Genomic DNA, 7,572 nt, shown 5'->3' with positions numbered 1-7,572 from the left:
GAGATAAATGACTTATACATTGTCAGTCATGGCTAGTAAGGTTAGGGTAGGAATTAAACCAACAGTTTGAGATTGCATCACCAACTAGATGGACATGAGTTTGAGTAAGCTCTGGGACTTGGTGATGGACAGGGAAGACTGGCATGCTGCAGGTCCATGGGGTGACAAAGAGTTAGATATGACTGAGCGACTGAACCGAACTGACAGATTGCCATATACACACTACTATATATAAAATAACCAATAAGGACCTACAGTATAACATGGGGAACTGTACTGAATATTCCATAATAACCTACATGGGAAAAGAATTTGTAAAAGAATAGATACATGTATATGTGGAGCTGAATCACTTTGCAATACACTTGAAACTAACATGACATTGTAAATTAACTATATGCTCAGTCTTGTCCACCTCTTTGTGACCCTATGAACTGTAGTCTGCCAGTCTCTTCTATCCATGGGATTTTCCAGGCAAGAATACTGAAGTGGGTTGCCATTTTTCTACTCCCAGAAATCAACTGTATTCAATATAAAGTAAAAATTACAAACAAACTATTGTCATTTGGAACTCAGTTCTTTGCCAACATGACTGAACTTAATGCCTTATTTGCATAAACTCTTGATGATCATTCACCTCATTCTTTGTATTCGGGAGGAACACAGGAACAAAAAATTAAACAAAATGAAATGATATTTATGTAAATGAGAGAGGTGTTAATTACCACTATGGTGTTCATCATATTGCCATATGCAAATGTATCAAGTTAACACATCATACATCTTAAAGATACACAATGTTATATGTCAATTATAGCTCAATTTAAAAAATAACAGTACAAAAAATGAACCCACATCAACCTGACTTCAAAGCTGGTGCTGTTCATCACCCTGCAATCTGCTTCCATACCACTTAGCTTACCTTCTTCCATATGTTGATATGTGCCTTCCATTTAGAGTCTGTATTTCCCCTCTCATCTATCTCTGTTTCTCTGTCTCTCTCTCTCTCTTCATCTATACCTGTTCTGTTCCCTCCCTGACTTACAGAGAACACCTTACTTATCATTTGCAATTCTCTATCTAAACATTACAAGACAAAATGAAAGTCATTTTCAAGTCCTCCTCTTTTCTGAAGGCTTTCACAAGTACTTACCATTATTAATTTCCCTACACTTTCAACCCCAACAGAACATATAGTTTATCACAGAAATTATTATACATACTGCCATAGGTCATTCATAATTTTTTATTGTATTCTTATCTCTATAATTCATTTAGAGCTCCTTCATAGCAAGGAACTTCTACTTCTCTAAGATATACTACATTAATGTAGTTGTCATTATTTCTATCATTGTACTTCTAAATACTCTGCTGATACCAGTGTTCTGAGAATATAATCAGTGTTCAAGGGATCTATGTTCATTTACTGATGGCAGAGTCAGTACTCAATCATAGGCTTTTGATTTTCCAAATCAGCTGAATGAAGCTTCGAGTTACAACCAGCTGTAAGTCTTTGGAGTCAGAAGCCTGGTAAAAGGAAGCATTTTGTCTTCTACAATTTGAAGAGCAGAACATTCAGACCTGTTTAAATGCAAAAAAGGACAGGCAGATTAGTTATAAATAGTAATGAAATAATTCAAAATGTTTGTCCACTAAAAATATTTAATATTGATATTCAATGGACAAATCCACTAGTATTCACAGGGAAGTTATGAAGATATAAGAATAAGCACTCAGTAAAATCATCCCAAAGCTTATCCGAAACAGAATTACAAAGGAAATTCTGAGTAAAAAGAAAACATGTTCTGACTTGACTAAGAAAAAAGTTTGCAGTTGTCAGAAACATCACGGCACTGAAACTTTACCAAACCTGGATCATTAGCCATCAGGGATGATACAAGACAGATACCTGTCTGAAAAGAATATATGAATAAATTCTAAGCTTATTACTAAACTTTCAATTCTTGATTCTAGATTTTTATGGGCTTGAATGTCTGAAATTGTGCACTGTTGAAACTACAGTGTTGCATAACACAGACTCAGATCAGATCAGATCAGATCAGTCGCTCAGTCGTGTCCAACTCTATGCAACCCCATGAATCGCAGCACGCCAGGCCTCCCTGTCCATCACCAACTCCCAGAGTTCACTCAGACTCACGTCCATTGAGTCAGTGATGCCATCCAGACATCTCATCCTCTGTCGTCCCCTTCTCCTCCTGCCCCCTATCCCTCCCAGCCTCAGAGTCTTTTCCAATGAGTCAACTCCTCGCATGAGGTGGCCAAAGTACTGGAGTTTCAGCTTTAGCATCATTCCCTCCAAAGAAATCCCAGGGCTGATCTCCTTCAGAATGGACTGGTTGGATCTCCTTACAGTCCAAGGGACTCTCAAGAGTCTTCTCCAACACCACAGTTCAAAAACATCAATTCTTCGGTGCTCAGCCTTCTTCACAGTCCAACTCTCACATCCATACATGACCACAGGAAAAACCATAGCCTTGACTAGACGAACCTTTGTTGGCAAAGTAATGTCTCTGCTTTTGAATATGCTATCTAGGTTGGTCATAACTTTCCTTCCAAGGAGTAAGCGTCTTTTAATTTCATGGCTGCAGTCACCATCTGTAGTGATTTTGGAGCCCAGAAAAATAAAGTCTGACACTGTTTCCACTGTTTCCCCATCTATTTCCCATGAAGTGGTGGGACCGGATGCCATGAGGTTCTTAACTCTGGCCACATATTACAATCCCTTAGAGAGCTTTTTAAAAACGCTTAAGAACAATCAGTGCTTAAGAACAATAGACTGATTAAATCAGAATCTCTAGGGAGAGGATCTGGATGACTATATTATTTTAAATCTTGCCCAAGTGGCTCCACTGTGCATCTGGGACTGAGCACTTTACCAAAGAGCATGGCCTGGAAGTTATAGAGGTTAGGAACAACCACTAATGGTTGCCTAAGTCATTGGAAACTGTCAAACAGTCTCCGTAACAGATTTGGCATTGAATTGGGATTCCAAGGTGACCTTAGTGGTAAAGAACCTGCCTGCCAATGCAGGAGACATAAGAGACAGGAGTTTGATACCTGGGTGGGGAAGATCCCCTGGAGGAAGGCACGCAATCCACTCTAGTATTCATGCCTGGTTAATCCCATGGACAGAGGAGCCTGGTGGGCTACAGACCATGGGGTTGCAAAAAGTTGTGATACAACTGAAGTGACTTAGCATGCATATCACAATAATGGCATAGACAAATATGAATCAGATAATATCAGTGCAGGTCAATAAAATCATGCCCTCTTTCTCACTTTTCTGTAAACATTTGAGGAAACAGAAGCTAAGCCATTATTTCTGAGCCTCTTTTGCCAATTTATTCTCACTTATGACTCTGTAAATTCACCAATGGGACTAAATTTTCCCTTAACTCACCTTCCAACTGCTAAATGTTGCATTAATATATCCCATTTATGTGTCTTTAGCACAGAATCTGTTGATGTCACGTCTTCCACTCTCTGGCATGACATTGGGTATTTTCAACTGTAATGGTGGCCAGAGCCACAAACAAACATTCCAGGATTATGATAACATTAAATCAGAATACAGAATAAAAGAAAAAGTAAGTAGATCCAGAAGAAAAAACATTGATTGTGAACAAGTTTCTGCCTTTATACATTTTTTCTAGTCAGTTTAGAGATTACTGCTGTTGATATAAGAAATTAAGATTCAGGTAAGAGAAGCCAAAATTATTAAAAGTTGTAATCTAAAAGTTAAAAGGAAATTTACAAAAAGAGTCTTTATTACTTGTGGGTGACACAGAGACAGATACATATAAACAATACTTTATGACTTTGGTAATAAAGACTATACTGAAAATACTTGAAGTTCTGGACTAAATTTGTAATATTTACAGGCATATTAATAAGGACTGTAAAATGACCTAAAAAGAGATTCTAACACTAGCTGCTGTGAATTACTAAATAAAATGATAGTGTTGTGACTATACAACTGATCAGAAACTTTGATCAACTGTGTTTTTGAACAGGCATGCCACATGACACAGAGATAAAGTATAAAATATAGTCCTCAGTATTACTGAGAAAACTGTTTCTAAAGGAAGAGGAGAAAAACTATCAAATTAGGCTTTGTATATTAATATTTAGCATTCTGTTCCCAAAGCAGCCTTAGTAAATACTCAAAGGACCAGATAGTCTTATTCTGCCCATGGAGGTGCAATAGAATCTTCAGTGTATTTGCTTTCAAATGCATCAACTCAGAGGTTGGAGGTTGTTCTCCTTACTGGGAGGCACAAGATTGGTTTCATACTGAGTTCCTTTGTGACTCCCAGATCTTTCTCAGCCACTTTGGCTTTGAGTATGTCACCAAAGGCACCCTGGTTGATTACCATGCCACAATCCCATAATCTAATGTTTATATGGGTAGATAGCAAACCCTAAAACTGTGCTTTGCTTCAAGAATTTGAAAGAGAAGATTGGAGAGTCTTCTTCAATTAACTCAGTCAAAAGAAACATTGAATTCAAAATTATTTAGTTTTAACTTACTAGACAGACTTCAAAAAACACACAAAACATTCTGAAGAGGAAGTCTGGCTTTTTATTGGTAAGTTATAGATTATTTTATCCATCATAGCAGATGAGCGGTCTCATTTAACCAATGGCCATAGAGTGCATGAGTGAATTTATACATAATCCCAGTAATTCTATGCAGTTAAAACAATTGATTTAAACTGATGTTTATCTTTCCTTTTAACATTTGCTGCTAGCCAGTGTTTCTGTTGTGTGACTCCCAGATTCTATGGATTGACAACAAATTCACAATGAAAGGTTATCTTATTTTCTTAACTGTCTTTATCACTTGTTCCAGGATCTTTTGGTGCTATTTGTGGAATACCCTGCAGAGTTTCTGATTGATATCCTCCTACTCCATTCCCACCTTTGTAGGGCAAGGAAGGGCAGAGAGTAGTACAGATGTCTGTTTATTTTGTAATAAGAGCAAACATCATCCATCTCTTTCACTGCAGTAAGAATCTCAAAGGTATATGAAAAAAAAACCATATGACACACTTTGTATTGCTTACTTTGCCAAGATATTTTCAGGAAAAAAGTTTCTGTTGATTACAAATCAGTGAGGAATGGCAAAAATAAATGAAAGAAAAGGAGATCTTCAAAAAATTATCCAAGAAAATAACGTAACTGAGAGATAACCGTCTATATTGAAGTGACCAGTAGAGAACTCAGCAGAGTGGGTAAAAACAGACCAATACAGAGACACAACATGTGAAATCTTAGCACATGGAGGACCAAGAGAAGTTTTACTAAACTCCAGAAATTAGGGGTGGGAAAAGACTCATGCTCACGTGCAAAGAATCAATATTCAAATGGCTTCAGGCTGAAGAACCTGTGAGATACCAGAGCAAGCCTTCAAAATTCTTCAATCTTGAATTTCATTGTCAATCAGACTATACATAAAGTGTAAAGATAGAATAAATACATTTTCAGAGAAGCAAAATCTCAACAAAAATGAACTTCCCCATGTACTGACCTGAAAGAAGGTGCTGGCTGATTTGCTTTCAAAGTGATGTCAATAGCCAAAACTAAGAGGGAACCAGTTAGCAGGATGTGATGGAAACATCAGAATGATGGTAAAGGGAGTTTCGAGGATAACAATGTAAGCCAGGTGGTGGAAAGATTGTTCTGTCCCATTGAGCCTATGCACAGTGATGAGTAGGAGCTTTCTCACTTTACCAGGATCATGATCTTTTCCATCCGTACCCTATTTTGCATGTAGAGTTCCCCATCTCGACAAATGGTAGTTCATTAGAAGTCCTTGAGCAATTCCTTACATCAAAAGCCCAAGAATCATTATTAACACCTTCCTTTTTCCTCCCCTAAATCCAATCACTTGCTAAGTGCTGTCAATTTTTCCTTTATTTGTGTGTGTATATGGTTATCTCTAACTCTGTTGCTGTCTAGATCTCTTAGAACTGAACTCCATTCCTCTAATTTTGACTCTGCCTCTTTCTCATTTATTTTCCACATAGAGGATAGAATGATCTTTCAAAAGTTGGATATGCTATTCTGCTACTTAAAAGCTATCACTCTCTTCATCTTCCTTAGAATGTAGAATCAGATCTTTACTTTGATCTGTACTATGATTTGTCATGTGACATGTCATGTGACTTCCTTTCTGTTCCTTGAATGGTCAAATTCTTTGCCTGACTGAGAGGTGCTTGTAGGCCATTTACCCTGCTATGAAGTTTCTTCCTGGACAAGTAGTATTGAATCATATCCCCTAAACCTTTCTTTAATGTCACAATGTACTTTATAACTTTCCAGTGTTTATCACAAAGCTTGAGACTTAATGGAGCTCAAAATATGTTTTCAAATGAATGAATGACACTTATGTAATGACTCCTTGATGCTTACTATGACAAATGAAAATGGGCAAAAAACTAATCACTGAGACTGGTAGTAAAGGTACCACTACTACTTGGGAGTTAAGAGAGTTACTTTTTTTTTTTTATTTTAAATAAATATTTATTTTAACTGGAGGTTAATTACTTTACAATACTGTATTGGTTTTGCCATATATCATATGCAAGAAAGTTACTTCTGTATAATGTGTTTTCAACTTAACTGGGGCACAAGGTGTCCAAATATTGGGTCACTGTATTCTGAGTGTTTCTGGGAATGTACTTTTTAAGGTGATTAACATTTAAATTGATAGCTTGAGTCAAGAAGATTTGTATTCCAAATGTGGGTAGACCTCATCCAATAGAACCCAAGAACCCCTGGCTGTCTTGGGTCTCCAGCTTGTTAACTTACCTTGAAGATCTTGGAATCTGCCTATGTCCATAGTCACATGAGCCAATTCTTTATAATAAAGCTCTCTCTTTCAAGATGAACAGACATAGATGGAGATAGAGGTGGAGATAAAGTTGGAGATGATGGAGATGGAGATATATCCCATTGGTTCTGTTTCTCTGGAGAATTCTAGAACAGAGGCATTGTGTGACTACAGCCAGAGACTTTTTGATTAATTAAGAATATCTTGGAAGAGCTGAACCTCAGTCACATGACACTTTCAGAATTTGAGTGTTCTAAATTAGCATAATTTGTCCCTCAAATGCAATTATATTCTCTGTTGTACTCTGCCCATGGTTGGCATAATAAGCATCTCGTCAAATATAATATAAATGCATATTTAAAAAGATTAACCCTATTAAATATATAGTGCTTCCTATACATATTTAAGCAAAATGTATAAATAAATAGTTCTGTGCATTATTTAAGGAATAGTGTGCTCAACAAACTATTTGTTTATGTAAGAAAATAATATATATCCAAAAATAAAACATAAAAATCAATTTCAGGTCAGTCACAGATTTAAAAATCAAAAGCAAAGTTTAAAAAATTGTACAAAACATAGTAAACTGTATTTGTGACAGTATAATTAGATTAAATTTTCCTAAAAAGACAAAAAATAAATGTACTAATAGTACACTTTAAAACATCTGTATAGAAAGGATTTTCTGTAATCCAGGCAAACAGAATAGCTGGTAC

The 7,572-nt window shown here is 36.5% G+C and overlaps 1 long non-coding RNA gene across 2 annotated transcripts; it reads right to left on the bottom strand.

Annotated features, from left to right (window-relative positions):
• Positions 1-1,234: 1,234 nt before the first annotated feature.
• LOC133228676 (uncharacterized) lies at positions 1,235-7,003 on the bottom strand. 2 transcript variants are annotated; one of them, XR_009730335.1, is made up of 4 exons: positions 6,835-7,003; positions 5,552-5,847; positions 3,422-3,529; positions 1,235-1,581 (listed from the first exon to the last, which is right to left on the bottom strand). It is a non-coding gene; the product is annotated as an uncharacterized LOC133228676 (long non-coding RNA). The 2 variants fall into 2 exon arrangements; XR_009730334.1 differs by having other exon boundaries at positions 5,782-5,847; positions 6,835-6,984.
• Between the last annotated feature and the right edge of the window lie 569 nt (positions 7,004-7,572).

Source organism: Bos javanicus, chromosome 17 (genome assembly GCF_032452875.1).
Source record: "Bos javanicus breed banteng chromosome 17, ARS-OSU_banteng_1.0, whole genome shotgun sequence".
NCBI classification, from domain to species: Eukaryota; Metazoa; Chordata; class Mammalia; order Artiodactyla; family Bovidae; genus Bos; species Bos javanicus.
The sequence above is the reverse complement of the archived record's forward strand: the minus strand, read 5'-3'. Positions and strand labels throughout refer to the sequence as shown.